The 16420-nt window shown below is 39.6% G+C and overlaps 1 long non-coding RNA gene across 3 annotated transcripts in view; it reads left to right on the top strand.

Moving 5' to 3' along the window:
* The window catches only part of LOC115030072 (uncharacterized), a 112003-nt gene that overhangs the window by 82589 nt on the left and 12994 nt on the right, over window positions 1–16420 (top strand). For all 3 annotated transcript variants that reach the window (XR_015047204.1, XR_003835671.2, XR_015047203.1), the window contains one exon: window positions 6602–6797. This is a non-coding gene — a long non-coding RNA (uncharacterized LOC115030072). The remainder of the gene's footprint in view (window positions 1–6601; window positions 6798–16420) is intronic.

Below are 16420 nucleotides of genomic sequence, written 5' to 3'. Positions count from 1 at the left end.
CTAGTGATGGGGATATGGAGCCTGCACCAGCCATCTCCTGTAACCAGGTAAGATTTCCAACGGAGGGATTGGGATACCAACCCAGCTACTAACATTCTACCTACAATTTGTCCTGCCTGAAAGATGTGCTAGGGTAAGTGTAAAAATTGTGGGAACAGTCAACCAATAACACGCCAGTTTGAGACCCATACCATGAGAAGGTCCCTGAGGGCCAGGAGCCAGAGGCTGGATAGCCCAGGGACCTATGATAGAACCAAACATGAGTAGCAAAAAATGTCACTGAAATGATCCCTAATGATATTCTGTATACTCATAAGATCAGTGCCTAGCATAACTGTTCTTTGAGAGGTTTCACCCTGCAAGTGATGAAAACAGATGTAGAAAGCCACAGCCAACCAAACATTATGCAGATCTGGGAAAATCCTGTAGAAGAGAGGGAAGAAAGATGGTAGAAGCCAGAGTGGTCAAGGACACCACAAGAAAACCAACAGAATCAACTACCTTGAACCCATAGGGGCTCACAGAGACTGATCTGCCAACCAGGGATCCTGCATGGGAGTGACCTAGAACCTCTGTACATATGTTACATTGTATAGCATGATCTTCCTATGGAACATCTAACAGTGGGGGGAAAAGCTATCTCTGAATCTCTTGCCTGACTTTGGAACCCTTTTCTCCTACTAGGTTGCCTTGTCTAGTCTTACTAGAAGAGGAGGTGCCCAGTCTTACTGAAACTTGATATGCAATGACTAGTTGATATCCATAGAGACTGGCCTTTTTCTGAAGAGAAATGCAGGAGGAATGGGAAGGGTGGGGAACTGGGAATCAAAGGGAAACTGCGGTTGGAATGTAAAATAAATAAAATTAAAATAATAATAAAAATACAAAAAAAAAAGAGGAGAGGGGCACCTCTGGCCAAATATGGTAGCACACAATTGTAACATCACTCAAGAAATTGAAGCAGAGAGATTGTGACTTTGGAGCCAGCATAGGGTAATAAATAAAACTTTGTTGCAAATTCTACCTAAAGGAAACAGAGAACTCAATAAAAGTAAACAATAAAGAGGGAGGAAAGGTACATTAGAAGGGCTAACAAGTAAATGCAAAAGATAGCAACAAAATAAATGTGAAAGCCTATGGGCCTGGGTACCAGAGGTTTTCCGTGGAGATCTCTGTCCAGGCCAGGTGCGAGGGTTCCAGTGAAGGGAAGCTAATGCAGGCAGGAAGACGAGGTCTCTGCCACGCCTTCAAGGTTGAACGAAAAACTGACTATCCAGTGAGGAGTGCAGCAGGACCTCGGGTGGCTCTTCGGGAGAGAAGATCTCTTCCCAAGTGTTACATACAGCTCTTGGAACAAAAGACTCAGAGGAAGGAATAGTTCTCGCATACCTTTAACTCCCTAATCCTGATTTATATACAGTTCTGGGGGTGATTCAGGGTTTGTCAGCAGGGACCTCTCATTGGCTTGGACTGAGAGTTTGGGGAAACCTTATTTGCATGTGGGAAGGCTTGGTGCTGTTCCTATGTGGCTGAAACCCATGCCTCTCCTGTGAGGGCTGTGGGGGTGGTAACTTCAACAGGAGCCAGGGGTCCAGGAGACATGAGGGAATGCCTTCTGTCCCATGTAGGTGGAAATTACCACTACCAGGACCTCAGCTCAACAGGAGACCAGGCTGTCTGTGCATAGCCCATTGCCCCACAAAAGCCTAGAAGAAGAATCAATAAGTTTCTGAAATTATGAGAAAAAGTACAGTGCAATAACTTTGAAGAATGAAGTTTCATGCAAAATCCTTAGCAATATATAGCTAAGTGAATCAAATATCACATGTAAGAAGGGTGTTTGAGCATTTACAGACATCTGGAGGCTAGAGATTTACAAGTGTCTTCTTCAGCCACTCTCATGCTAGAGAGACTCTCCTGTCTGTGCTTACACAGTGCTGGAACTATAGATACACCCTTCTTCTGTACCTGGCTTTTTTATATGAGTGCTGCGGGTCCTAACTCAGGTCACAACTGAGCTATCTCTTACTTTTCACACACACACACACACACATACATGCCATGGCAGACAATATATGGAGTTCAGAGGACAACTTTTAAGCACAACTCTCTTTCCACCAGGTAGGTCTAGGAATTAAACTCAGATTCAAGCACTTTTACCCACTATGCCTTTTTCCTCCATAAATGGATATTTAGGCAAATGGAAAGATTCTCCTAATTTTAGATAAGAATGTTCAATATCTTTAAAATGTCAAACCTCCCCAGATAGAATTTTAAATTTAAAACAATTCCAATAAAATTACGCACATACTTTTTTGTAATTTGAATTAAAATATAAATTGGTGGAAATAGACAAGTACTAATTTTATATGGAAAAATAAAAATTTTACAATCTCCCTGGAAACATGAAAATAAGAAAAGCAACAAAGTCCTAGCAGGTATAATGTAGATTACAGAGCCTCTATGATTAAAATAATACAAATATGGCTTAAAACTACCAGTAAGCATAGAATAGAATAAATACATAGAAAGAACTCTAAATGCATGATGAAAGTGTCAATTTATTGCACTGGAACAAAGATAACCTTTTATGTTGGAGTTTATGGCATATGCTGAAGTATATTACATTAGGCTGAGGCAGGAGGATCAAAAACTCAAGACTGAGCTACATAATAATTGAAGATATAAATAAAAATAAGCAAGCCTTTAAGACAATTGTTTGACAATGACATAGATATTTGTGAAAGAAACAGAGACACTATACATTTCAACAATGTTAAGTAGATCAGTAATCTAATTGCAACAAAATTGTTACAAAAGCTAATGGAGTTTCCTCTAACCTGATAGAGAAAAGGTTCTAAAACTGTTAGTCAAGAACCGGATGCAATGGAAAGGAAAATAAAAGATTTGAGAAATGTAACTATATAACTCTTCTCAAAAACATAATTTCTTGCTGAAAGGACCCAGATATAGCTGTCTCTTATGAGACTCTGCTGGGGCCTAGCAAACACAGAAGTGGATGCTCACAGTCAGCTATTGGATGGATCACAGGGCCCCCAATGGAGGAGCTAGAGAAACTATCCAAGGAGCTAAAGGGGTCTGCAACCCTATGGGTGGAACAGCATTATGAACTAACCAGTACCCCGGAGCTCTTGACTCTAGCTGCATATGTATCAAAAGATGGCCTAGTCGGCCATCACTGGAAAGAGAGGCCCATTGGACTTGCAAACTTTATATGCCCCAGTACAGGGGAACGCCAGGGCCAAAAAAATGGGAATGGGTGGGTAGGGTAGTACCCCCCCACCCCGGAGCTCGTGTCTCTAGCTGCATATGTAGCAGAAGATGACATAGTCAGCCATAATTGGAAAGAGGGGCCCATTGGACATGCAAACTTTATATGCCTCAGTACAGGGGAACGCCAGGGCCAAGAAGTAGGAGTGGGAGGGTGGGGGAGTGGGTGGGGGAGTGTGGGGGGGACTTTTGGGATAGCATTGGAAATGTAACTGAAATAAATACCTAATAAAAAATTTTTAAAAAACAAAAAACCATAATTTCTTCATGATGTAAAAAAGGAGAACAGCATAAGCAAATTTTAAAAAATGTAATGGCATGTCAGCTAAAAGTTAAATGCACTGGCTGCTTTTCCAGAGGACCTTTTCCAAAAGCATTCATATGGTGACTAGCAAATGGCTCTAATTCCAGTTCCTTAGAAGCCAATACCCTCTTCTGGCCTTTGTGGGCACAAGCACACATGTGGTACCTAGATATACACATAGGTAAAACATCAGTACACATGGAATAAATCCATAAATAGAAATTAAAATTTTGAGGACAAACTGGAAGGAAACATTCTCAGCATAAATAATGAACAAGAAGTTACTATTTTGAATATATACAGAATTCAAGGAGAGAAGAGAGATTTTTGTTTCTGAAATCACACTGTTAGTGTTTTTCAAATCAACAGTAAGATGTTGGCTCTGTTATTGTCAAATACAAACAGAACTTGTGGCTAGAGAGATGGCTCAGTGGTTAAGAGCAGTTGCTGCTCCTCCAGAGTCTGGTTCCCAGCATCACATGGCAGCTTACAACTACCTAGACACACACACACCGCCGCCCCAGGCTCCCACACTCAGATGCACATGCAAACACATGCACACACACACACACACACACACACACACACACACACACACACACATGTATATGCACACATGTGTGTAATTTTAAAAATAAAAGGAAACATTTAAAAACAGAACCAGTGCATTCTGTTTAACTCTTTCACAGTAGAGAATTGTATAGTATAGCTAAGTTTAATGAGTTACTTTTTAGTAGTATCCATGACTCTCATGTATTAACATATATGCATATATTAACACTCAGTGTGAATCAGTTACCATTGACTGCTTTAGGAGAAAAGAAGGAAGAAAGCACATCCCCTGAGAGGATGTACATATTTTAATGCATCTACCTGTCCATTTATCATCCATCTATCCATGTACCTATCTACCTACTTATCCTCATCATCTTTTCTTTTCCTCCCTCTTTATTCTTCTCCCCACTCCCTCCCTTTTACTTTCATTTGTGTTTCTGGTAGTCATCTCACAGTCACTTCATAGATGGCCCCTGTTAAATCCTGTGTTACCACTGCTGTAAACAGCAGTGACCTCCAGCAGATAATTATCAGTCTTCATCTCAGCTTCATGAAATCTCAGCAATTTGACACACAGTGACAAATTCCATCTGGTTAATTTGACACACAGTGACAAATTCCATCTGGTTAATTTTTTATTTCTTTTTGGGCCACTATTTGTCAGTTCCCCTTGACCGAAAAGGAAAGGAAAGGAGAACAGAAAAGAAGAAAAGAAAAGAAAAGAAAAGGAAAGGAAAGGAAAGGAAAGGAAAGGAAAGGAAAGGAAAGGAAAGGAAAGGAAAGGAAAGGAAAGGAAAGGAAAGGAAAGGAAAGGAAAGGAAAGAAAGGAAAAGAAAAAAAGAGTCATCAACCCCTTCTTTTCTTTTCTTTTTATTTCTTTCTTCCTTTGTTTCTTTCTTTCATCCTTTCTTCTTTCTTTTCTTTCTTTTCTTTCTTTTCTTTTTCCCCCTCTGCAAATCTTTGATGCACTGTAAATCCACTGAAAATATAAGTGAAGACATCTTTTGTATACCATGCTTCCCTTCTTCCTCCCCTCTCTGTGTTAGCTAGCTCCCAGTGATAGCCTGCCATGAGTTATGCTTGCTCACATACACCTTATGCAGCCACTTTCCAAAGTGACTCTGGGCCTGGCTCTGTGATCGTATTATATAGTGACATAACGTTGAGTAGTTTCTAAGTGCATCTCTTAAGAAAGCCTAGCAGCTTCTCATTTGGCAGCATGGGAGTGCTAGTTGCCTTCTAAGAAGTTCAGGTACCCCATTGTATAGTTGATGTGGGAAATTCACTTGGTAAGGGACAGTTTCAATTGAGTCTGGTTCTCCAGGTTACCCCTCCTAAGGACCCTGAAATTTACTGTAAGAGGCTCAGACTTTCCAGACTAGTTCAATCTTCAGATTACAATATCAAGTGAATTGAAAAAACAAACAATAAAACAGTGGGTGATTCAAAGCCATTATCTATTCATAATTTTGCCAATTCTGCTCCACCCTCACCCATACAAATATACATTTTTCTCTAAAAATTTCCTGTTCATTAGAGAAAAATATCTGTTCTATCTTGCTTCTATGGTCTAATTATGTGCATCCTAGTGGATGAGACTATGCCTTACAAAAGAGGTACAATGGAGCTGTTTCTTTCTTCTATCACACCAAGATGTACAAAGACGTTCTATTTATGAGGAATGAACCCTTATCAGACACTAAATCTTTTAAAAGAACAATTTAATTCTATTTCTCCCCTCCCTTTTCTCCATATTTGATGCTTTTGTCTTCAACTTCCCAACCTCTAAGACGTTAAGTAATGAATGTATACTGTTTATAAATGACTCAAAGTGTTTTTATTACAGCAGCATGTTTAGAGTAAGATGCTTTCCCTTACAAGGCCTTCTCATTCTATTCTCATCATACTCCACACATTTTGGGCTTTCACTGTGATAGACACATGCCCTAAAGGATGTGCCATCCTTACCCACAATTATCTCTCTCACAGTGTTACATGCAATTTTATGGTCCAACTGCATTATTAAGAACTGCCATCTGTCACAGATGTTTCTGTCATTGACATGGATTACATAGATATCTAGGACATCAAATTCTTTCACATATGGTGCTGTAATTTCATTTGAATTTGGAATATATATTGTAGAGGAGTAAGTGTTACACTGTGATTTTTTTCTCACAGTTGTCATATAAGTGTCTGTTTGCATTCCCATTTCCTTCATTCAGATGACTCTTTGTCCATGACTCACTATTCAAAGTTATATAGCTATTTTATGACCTATGGTGCTGAAGTGATATATGCTTTTCATTAATATTAAATGCATATATGTATATAATATATTGTGATAATATTCACCTCAGTTACCCTCTCTTATCTCATTCCCACCCCTGCTGATCACATTGTTCCTGATTAGTCTGCCTTCTAATTTCATTTTTTTTTCTGTCTGTGCAGGTCTTATGCCAGTGGTCCTGACTGGAACAGCATGCCATGTGCAGAAGACAGCATTTCAAAGCACTCCTCTCCATGTTCCTAATATCAAAGTCTGTCCACTCTTTCGTTCATAATGTTCCTCAGGTTTGGAGAAGCAATCTTGATGTCCTCTTTAGGGCTGAGAGCTCAAGTCACTTGCTTTCAGCACATCAACCAGGTATGAGTCTCTACATATACCATCCTCCAATATATATTTTTTTTAAAAAAAGAACTTTCTCTGGTCCAGGTTAAAAGCAACAATAATCCATGGATATAAACATAAATATTTAGAAGGCAATTTGATTACATGTCAAAAGCACATTACAGAGTCTACTTCTAACCCTTAGGCCCTGTACTGTATAAGCAATTGCTTCTGATTAATTTCCTATTGTTACTATATGGAATTTCCACAAACATATGGAATGTAGGGAGATTAAACTCCCTACATTTATTATCTTTCATTGCCAGATTTCAGTACTCACCCTGAGCTGCCCTTGCAACTCTGATTCAGTATAAGGGCTTGCCAGACTTCTCATGAAAAGTCTTGTCCAGAGCAGGAGAGATTTAAACATATGCTTTGATAATAGCCACGTTGAAATGAGTTCTCTCCTTTACTATGCCCACATTCCCTATAAATGCTATATGATCATACCATTTTCTAAGGCAGTATGAATATGACACAGAATAAATCTGACTTTACATAGATCTTACTCTGCTTTAAGCAACTCTGTTAACTACCATGTTGACATATTGAGTCAGGTGGGGATAAGGGCTAGAATGAAATGTTTCATTAAAGGAAAAGAGAATCTTGTGTGAAAGTTATTTTCGTTAAAGTAGAAGACAGGGGTGGTAGCGCACGCCTTTAATCCCAGCACTCAGGAAGCAGAGGCAGGCAGATTTCTGAGTTCAAGGCCAGCCTGGTCTACAAAGTGATTTCCAGGACAGCCAGGGCTATACAGAGAAACCCTGTCTTGAAAAAAAAAAAGTAGAAGATGGGGAAGAGGTAGAAATTAGAATATTTGGGGGCAGAATACTTAAGTGGGCTGGGAAACACACTGAAAACTTCAAGTGTTTGGATTCTAGTGTTTAGAAAAACAAATTGGGGTTTAGAAATGTCCAGGAACAGCAATGTTTTTCTGGCGTGTATCAATTACACATTAAAGAATGTGTAGTTCATTAGTTCTCCACCATAGGCAGAGGGGCAACAAAATGTTCCCCTGTCTCATTAAGGAATGAAAAAAGGGACTTCTGTTGGAGTAGTTTGACCAAGAGTGAGCACCAATTTAAATTTTCTACGTCTCTCCCTAAGTCTTTTGCCTGTGGCCCATGGCCTCTCTATGTTGCTTGTCTGTTATATGTATCTGATTGTCCCCTGTTGCCTGTTTCTAACAAAGGGCTTTGCTTTGGATGTATTGAACACTATAGGAAATACGGTATGGAGAAGAAATGAAGAATTCCTTTATTCAGGTCTACCCAGCATTCCTAATAAACAGGCACTCATAGTGGATTTGGGAATTGCAAAATAAATTCACATTCCTGCATCCTACTCAGAAGTTCCTGAAGCAAAAGCCATGAAAAACCCAAGTGTATAAGCCTTATCTTTGATGTTACAGGTTGTTTATGGCCTGGCCTCGGACAAGAAATAGAACAAACAACTGGAAATCTTGAACAGATTTTTTTTTAAACAGGGGAAGTATTTACTTTAGTGGTCTCAACTGACCCAGGACAGCACTCAGTATGAGCTCAACCTATAGCCACGAGTTGCTTCTAATATTTGTGTAATACTTGTTTTTTCTTAAAAGATTATATTCAATCTGTTTGCTACTTTCAGCCAATGAGTCCCACAACACACACATATCCACACATATACTATTATAGGTAAGAAGCATGAAATAGTACATAATTTAAGAGTAAACCTGTGCATTGGCTTAGGTCATTTTTTAAAAATCCCCTGCATAGTAAGATTGACTACATTGTTTCCTTACAGGCAAGTTAAACTTGAACAGGCTGAGTACACAGTAGAATTGCAGTTAACTATATAATCTTAAGTGACCTCATGGTATATCATTAACTTGCTTGCAAGGTCTACCAAAAGTTCAGTTTCTTCGAATGAAATAGATATTTCTAGAAAATGCACCATTACATTGCATCACTTACATGAATCTAATTCCTTGAGCTTGATGTCCCACGATGCCCTTGCCTCTCTTTATCTCTTCGTTGGTTATCTACTTCACTCGTCTAGAGAAGATAAAGACCATGAACAAGCAAAACCATGTCTCCATTCCTTCTCACAGTATTCCAAATTACTCATCAAGCATCCCTAGACACCTGGAAGTTTCAAAAAGCTGGCTCTTTTCTCCAAAGCTAGACAGCTTCTAAGCTCAGCTTTGAAACTCCTTCATTAATTAAGCATATCCTCAATTGGTATATCCAGACTTTCTGTTGTAAACAGGAGGATCTATGGAGCTGGAGAAAGCTAGCCATGTAAAGCAGGTGCAGACTAGGTAATAATTTCATTCTACATACATTATTGCATGTTCAGTGTGCTGTATATATTGTTAAAAAGCCTTATATGGATTTTGGGGGTTGAGCAATAATAACATTTAAATAAAACACCTACAATATTTGACATTATGTTAGTAGATGATTGCTATGTTATAAAAACCAAAGATAGGAAAACAGAGAAGAAAAATTGGAGGTGCTAATTGGATATAGGAATAACTTTTTAGAAGACAAATAAGAGATATGAATAAGCTGTATGGTTTTCAAGGAGTTATGTGTGGGGACCTTTCTGGCAGAAGTAATAGATAATGATATGTGTAATCCTTAGATACAAATGAAGAAAACTGCTGTCTGAGAACTGGGAGTATAGCCAGTGAACAAGCAGAAAGTCATAGGATGGGGGGCGGGGTGGACTAAAGGGAAAGACTGTAAAGCTTTGTAGGCCAGGGGGAGAGATTTCCTACAGATTGGTTATTTCCTACAGATGTTGGTTATTTTTAAAAGCCAATAGTGTTTTCCCTGCTGTCTCTCCCTGCCAATAACCTTGGTGGGGGTTGAGATTAAAATACTAACAACCTTTGCTAAAGGAAAGGGATTGGACTGAAAGGAAAACATGCTCTTACATTGGATGTCTGATGACAGCTTTAAGTACCATAGTGAAGAAAAGGCAAAAAGCCTCTTAGAGGACTTTAGCAACAGTTCTCTCCTGTTTACACACATAGAGTTCAAAGTTTCAGTAACCTGAGCTCGAGTAGCATGTCAGGCTCCATAATTCTAGTAACAGGATACATTTTTGGCACCATGTGTACTAGTAGCAAGATCTTACAATTTTCCTTCTAGAATACTTTTTTTTAACATCGAAATATAAGAAAACTCTTCCTCTGCATCTAGTAAAAAGTAACCTAGACCTTAAATGTTCCTCCTAGTTTATTTTCTGGAATAGACATTTATGATATGCTTACACTAAGGCTTGCATTATATGTTCATAAAATATTTGTTAAGATTTATCTTACTTTGTGTGTGTATGCGTGTGTATGTTTGCATGCGTGTTCATGTATGTGATTGCTAAGGAGACTAGAAAAGGGCATCAGCTCTCTTTGAGTTAGAATTCCAGTTCTGAGCTACCTGACCTGAGTGCTGTAGTCCAAATTCAGGTCCTCTGGAAGAACATCAAGTTCTCTTCATTGCTGAGATATCTCTGCATTCACTCCTTTAAATTTTTTAATATTTATAATGTTAATATCATATTATATATTACTGTTAGTAATGTATATTACTCTACATTATTTTAATATAGAGTATTAATAATAATTAATAATATAGAGTAGATTATCCGATGAATATCATGGCCATTTAGCTAAGAGAATCATGTTCTACAACACTAAGAAATACATTAAAATTTATCATATGACCCAAATATATATATCCTTAGCATATGCTTAAGGGACTTGACTTTCTACTCCATGGATACTTGCTAGACCATGTTCATCAATATTTTATATTCACAAAAGCTGGGAAATTCAAACAACCTAAATGTCTTTGAACTGACAAATATATAATAAAACTGTGCTAGTGTAGACCATGGAATACTATTCAGCTGTAAAGAAAAAAATGTAATCATGAACTTTGCAGGCATTTGCAGGACTGCAAATTGAGTGAACTGTTAATGTAGCTGTTTCCTCAGAGATTGAAAGATTCCATCCTTCAGGGAAGTTTCTTAATCAGGAGGAAAACAATTCAGAACAGCTTCAGGAAGTTCGTGAAACTGACCAGATTCAGTGGGTTCTTTTTGTCCTGGGGTAAACAATAAAGACTGCTGAGAGTCCCTCTCAGACAAATCAAGCTACAAATTAATTAACCTAAGACTAGACCTGCTGCCCGGAAGAAGCTGAAACCAGCCCAGCTGCCTGGAGTTTTAGAGCAGCGGAGTCACTTGGAAAGGAAAACCTCCAACCTGTTGAGCTGCTTACAGATTGTGCAGTGTGCTCCAGATTCCCATTTGTCCCCCACACTGAGGTGAGCTTTAGTGATGCAGTTGTCTTTGAGTCATTTCTGCTCCTGTAAGTAGCCAGACAACTATATTCCTATAAGTAACCCCAATAAAACTTATTGGTTCACCGAGTTGGACTTTGGTGATATCCACACTGTGGGTTGTCACAGGCTCCCTATCAAATCAATAGATGTGTATTGAATCTTCTCAGGAAAAAAATCATGTCACACAAAAGTAAACCAGACCCACAATGAGAAACACCACATGGTCTTTCTCATCTGAGGTTCCTAGCACCAAGTCTTCAAATGGCAGCATATAGCCTGAAATAACTGCAGAGACCAGGAAAATAAAAAGAGAGGATTGTGGCAATGGGGATAGAGAGGGCGAATAGTCAGGCACAAATCATCTGTAATGTTTGGGTATCTCTTTGGGACCACACTAGTCAACAGTTTCAAAAGAAGTAACATTTCTTGTCATTGGCCTTTTTATGTTTCCCTATGCTGTCTAGTATGGACATTGTCACCTCATTATAGAATTACTCCACTTACATTTTTAATATATAAATATAGGTATATATTTTAGGATGCCTGTATGGAAATATTTCCATGCAGTCTTTTCAAAAAGTCTTTAGTGATAATGATGCCTCCCCTTATTATATGCAGTCATTAAAGTTATTCTTGCCACACAATAACTTATCATATATATTCAAAAATCTATGTTACAAATGTCTAATATTTATGCACACCATTCCTTCAATGGAGTATAATTATCCCGAAAAATAAAACAGTTAACCACCACTCACACCAAAGCACACTGATACAGCAGAGTTTCATCTCAGATAAAGCCTTCTATCTTGGGAGAAGCTTATTAAGTCACACAATGTTCCAAAGGGAGCTGAAGCTGAAACATCCTGTACTGCAGGGAAGCTGGTTATGCTCGGCAAGTAAACAATCGCTTCAGGAAGGTCCTCCGCAATTGACGAGATTCACTTTGTCCTGGCAGGGTTGCTATTGCTGTGATGAAACAACATGACCTTGAGAAAGGAGTTGATTTGGCTGACACTTTCATATCACTGTTTATCATCGAAGGAACTCAAATAGGGCCGGAATCTGGGTGCAGGGCCTGATACAGAAGTCATGGAGGAGTGCTTCTTATTGGCTTGCCCCTCATGGCTTGCTCAGCCTGCTTTCTTTTTTATTTTTATTTTATTTTATTTTACTTATTCACTTTACATCCCACTCACTACACCCCTCTAGGTCACCCCTCCCACAATACTTCCCCCTCCCCTCTCCCCTCTCCCCTTCTCCTCTGAGTAAGTGGGGGACCCTCCCCCCACCCCCGGTTATTCCCCTAATCCTAGCACTTCAAGTCTCTGCAAGGCCAGGTGTTTCCTCTCCCACTGAGGCAACCCAGCTAGAATATATCTCACATACAGGCAACAGCTTTTGGGATAGCACCCATTTCAGTTGTTCAGGACCCACATGAAGGCCAAGCTACACATCTACATATGAGCGGGGAGGCCTTGGTCCAGCCCGTGTATGCTCTTTGGTTGGTGGTTCAGACTCTGAGAGCCACAAGGGTCCAGGTTAGTTGACTCCATTGGTCTTCCTTTGGAGTTCCTATCCCCTTTGGTGCCTGCCTCCTATTCTTCCATAAGAGTTTCTAGGCTCCATCCACTGTGAATGTCTGCATCTGTCTGAGTGAGCTGCTGGGTGGAGCCTCTCAGAGAACAGCCATGTCTGAAAGCATAGCAGATTATCATTAACAGTGTCAGGGATTGGTGCTTACCCATGGGATGGGTCTCAAGTAGGTCGTTCCCTCAGCCTCTGCTCCATCCCCTGTCTCTGCATTTCTTGTAGACAGGATCAATTTTGGGTTGAAAGTTTGTAGATTGGTTGGTGTCTCTGTTGCTTCACTGGGGTTCCTGTATGGCTACAGAAGATATCAGCCTACTTTCTTATAGAACCCAAGACCACAAGCCTAGGAATAGCACCACCCACAGTGGGTTGGGCCCTCCCGCATTGATCACTAATTGAAAAAATGTCCTACAAATGGATCTCATGGAGGTATTTCTCCTTTGAAATAACTCTAGCTTATGTCAAGTTGACATAAAAAAAGCCAGGACAGTCCCTCACTCTCCAAGCTGAGGTGTCTAGAAGAGACTTAGATCAGCCTAGCAGCAAGCAGAGACAAACTTAACTACGTAGAAGTGAAGACCAACTTCCTGAAGGGGGCACTATTAAACCTGTTTAGCCACCTTCAGGTGCTCCAGGGTTCCAAAGTTTGTGAGCTGTCACCCTTGCTGGCTTTGCACCATTTCTGCCTCTTTGAACAACCCCTATAAAACTTACTCATTCATCAAGATGGACTTCTGCGCTATTCTTACTTTGGTTTGCCATTGATTTCTTATCTGGGTGAGTAGATATTTTGTTCATGTCTACTTGAGAATGATGTCACACAGCACACACACTCCATAATTTGAGCACTCCTAGAAAGGATAATTGATTTCTTCATGAATACTCTGTAACTTGTTATCCTCACCTCAGAAATAATCTGCTTATTATATTTTGCTTCTCAATTGTTTATTTTCAACTAGCTTGTGTTTGAGCTTTAATAATTTCTTCATCAGGTTTTTCCTGCCACTGATGCCTTCCTTAATTTCATTCAGGGTATTTTTCAGATACATTATTTCCACGCAGGTTTTATTTGCATTTATTCTGTGGAAATTATGGAGTAGTGAATCATTCACTCTTCACTGCTTTCTTAAAGCATGTCAAGTTTCCCTAAAACTATTGCTATAAAATTTCATTAAAAATTTTGTTCAGGTTAGCTCTTTACTCTGATCATTAAGCAAAGCCATGATTTCTGGTGACCTCTTGGCACCCATTGGCATGCAATGGTACACACATTGAAAGTCTTGGTATTTATATATTTTTTAATTTTTTCTTTTTTTTTCTTTTTTTATTACATCTTTTCCTCAATTACATTTCCAATGCTATCCCAAAAGTCCCGCATACCTTCCTCCCTATTTCCCTACCCACCCATTCCCATTTTTTTGGCCCTGGCGTTCCCCTGTACGGGGGCATATAAAGTTTGCATGTCCAATGGGCCTCTCTTTCCAGTGATGGCCAACTAGGCAATCTTTTGATACATATGCAGCTAGAGTCAAGAGCTACAGGGTACTGGTTAGTTCATAATGTTGTTCCACCGATAGGGTTGCAGATCCCTTCAGCTCCTTCTGTACTTTCTCCAGCACCTCCATTGGGGGCCCTGTGATCCATTCACTAGCTGACTGTGAGCATCCACTTCTGTGTTTGCCAAGCCTCGGCATAGTATCACAAGAGACAGCTATATCTGGGTCTTTTCAGCAAAATCTTGCTAGTGAATGCAATGGTGTCAGCATTTGGATGCTGATCATGGGATGGATCTCTGGATATGGCAGTCTCTAGATGGTCCATCCTTTCGTCACAGCTCCAAACTTTGTCTCTGTAACTCCTTCCATGGGTATTTTGTTCCCAATTCTAAGGAGGGGCATAGTGTCCACACTTTGGTCTTCATTCTTCTTGAGTTTCATGCGTTTAGCAAATTGTATCTTGTATCTTGGGTATCCTAAGTTTTGGGCTAATATCCACTTATCAGTGAGTACATATTGTGTGAGTTCCTTTGTGATTGTGTTACCTCACTCAGGATGATGCCCTCCAGGTCCATCCATTTGCCCAAGAATTTCATAAATTCATTCTTTTTAATAGCTGAGTAGTACTCCATTGTGTAAATGTACCACATTTTCTGTATCCATTCCTCTGTTGAGGGGCATCTGGGTTCTTTTCAGATTCTGGCTATTATAAATAAGGCTGCTATGAATATAGTGGAGCATGTGTCCTTCTTACTGGTTGGGACATCTTCTGGATATATGCCCAGGAGAGGTATTGCTGGATCCTCCGGTAGTACTATGTCCAATTTTCTAAGGAACCACCAGACTGATTTCCAGAGTGGTTGTACAAGCTTAAAATCCCACCAACAATGGAGGAGTGTTCCTCTTTCTCCATATCCTGGTCAGCATCTGCTGTCACATGAATTTTTGATCTTAGCCATTCTGACTGGTGTGAGATGGAATCTCAGGGTTGTTTTCATTTGCATTTCCCTGATGATTAAGGATGTTGAACATTTTTTCAGGTGCTTCCCTGCCATTTGGTATTCCTCAGGTGAGAATTCTTTGTTCAGTTCTGAGCCCCATTTTTTAATGGGGTTATTTGATTTTCTGGAGTCCACCTTCTTGAGTTCTTTATATATATTGGATATTAGTCCGCTATCTGATTTAAGATAGGTAAAGATCCTTTCCCAATCTGTTGGTGGTCTTTTTGTCTTATTGAAGGTGTCTTTTGCCTTGCAGAGCTTTGCAGTTTCATGAGGTCCCATTTGTCAATTCTTGATCTTACAGCACAAGCCATTGCTGTTCTATTCAGGAATCTTTTCCCTGTGCCCATATCTTCAAGGCTTTTCCCCACTTTCTCCTCTATAAGTTTCAGTGTCTCTGGTTTTATGTGAAGTTCCTTGATCCACTTAGATTTGACCTTAGTACAAGGAGATAGGATAGGATTGGATTGATTCGCATTCTTCTACATGATAAGAACCAGTTGTGCCAGCACCATTTGTTGAAAATGCTGTCTTTCTTCCACTGGATGGTTTTAGCTCCCTTGTCGAAGATCAAGTGACCATAGGTGTGTGGGTTCATTTCTGGGTCTTCAATTCTATTCCATTGGTCTACTTGTCTGTCACTATACCAGTACCATGCAGTTTTTATCACAATTGCTCTGTAGTAAAGCTTTAGGTCAGGCATGGTGATTCCACCAGAGGTTCTTTTATCCTTGAGAAGAGTTTTTGCTATCCTAGGTTTTTGTTATTCCAGATGAAGTTGCAGATTGCTCTTTCTAATTCGTTGAAGAAGTGAGTTGGAATTTTGATGGGGGTTGCATTGAATGTGTAGATTGCTTTTGGCAAGATAGCCATTTTTACAATGTTGATCCTGCCAATCCATGAGCATGGGAGATCTTTCCATCTTCTGAGATCTTCTTTAATTTCTTTCTTCAGAGACTTGAAGTTCTTATCATACATATCTTTCACTTCCTTAGTTAGAGTCATGCCAAGATATTTTATATTATTTGTGACTATTGAGAAGGGTGTTGTTTCCCTAATTTCTTTCTCAGCCTGTTTATTCTTTGTGTAGAGAAAGGCCATTGATTTGTTTGAGTTAATTTTATATCCAGCTACTTCACCGAAGCTGTTTATCAGGCTTAGGAGTTCTCTGGTGG

This window comes from Mus caroli, unplaced genomic scaffold (assembly GCF_978045245.1).
Source record: "Mus caroli unplaced genomic scaffold, Mus_caroli_1 scaffold_5, whole genome shotgun sequence".
Taxonomy (NCBI): Eukaryota; Metazoa; Chordata; class Mammalia; order Rodentia; family Muridae; genus Mus; species Mus caroli.
The sequence above is the reverse complement of the archived record's forward strand: the minus strand, read 5'-3'. Positions and strand labels throughout refer to the sequence as shown.